This window comes from Morone saxatilis, unplaced genomic scaffold, assembly GCF_004916995.1.
Source record: "Morone saxatilis isolate NCDOM2014 unplaced genomic scaffold, NCSU_SB_2.0 Contig16, whole genome shotgun sequence".
NCBI lineage: Eukaryota > Metazoa > Chordata > Actinopteri > Moronidae > Morone > Morone saxatilis.
The window spans coordinates 21,328,985-21,329,771 of NW_023339718.1; the positions used below are offsets into that span (position 1 = coordinate 21,328,985).

The 787-nt window shown below is 35.6% G+C and overlaps 1 protein-coding gene across 1 annotated transcript in view; it reads right to left on the reverse strand.

Annotated features, from left to right (window-relative positions):
* LOC118326133 (solute carrier family 12 member 2-like) overlaps window positions 1-787 on the reverse strand; it is a gene marked incomplete at its 3' end in the record, with an annotated part of 16,641 nt that overhangs the window by 7,605 nt on the left and 8,249 nt on the right.

The following is a 787-nucleotide window of genomic DNA, read 5'->3' on the forward strand; positions in this document are numbered from 1 at the left end:
CTCTTAATTAATATACACCCAGTGAGCAGAAATGCTTGGTGTTCCATCAGTATGGCTCTGAACCAAATATACTTTGATATTAGATTTAAAAAATTTAACTATATACAAATAATGCATGAAAGAACAAAAGGTTATTAAATATTAACTAAAAATAGTTTTGGGACACAGTGACAACAGTCACAAATAAATAAAGGAGACAAGGAAATTGCTATAAGAAAAATTGCACTAAAAGAAATGAAACTGGGTGATGTGTAAAGTTTCTTGTGTCTGCAGATAACAGGGCTTCAAAACAAACCGGTATACAGTTTGTGTCTTTAGTATTCAAAAGTGATATAAGGTAAACAAGGCCAACACACCATCCATGTAACATAGTACAAGGGACACCCAAAGCAAAACACTACTGTACTATACCACTACTATACTACTGTACACATCTGTTGTCAAGGTAAATTGACTGAATTTGTTTATTCAGGGGTAAATGTAATGAAATTCCTACTTTTGTTGAGTTTTAATGTGTGTCAACGATGGGAAATAGAACAGTGTCGTATCCTGACATGGCATAGTCGCCAATGTGTGGGCTTCCATAAAAAACAATAGCTGTGGGTGTTTTGATGCACGTCACACTCTGCCAGTGTGTGCTGGCCTTTATGTAACACAAATTCCTGAGCTTGAGTGCTTTGAGTGAAATAAATACAGTAAATGGCTCCACCTGATTGCTCATCATTATCACAAAATATAATTTCTCAAAATGTTCTTTTGTCTGAAAGGTGGGGTCAGCCATTCTGGA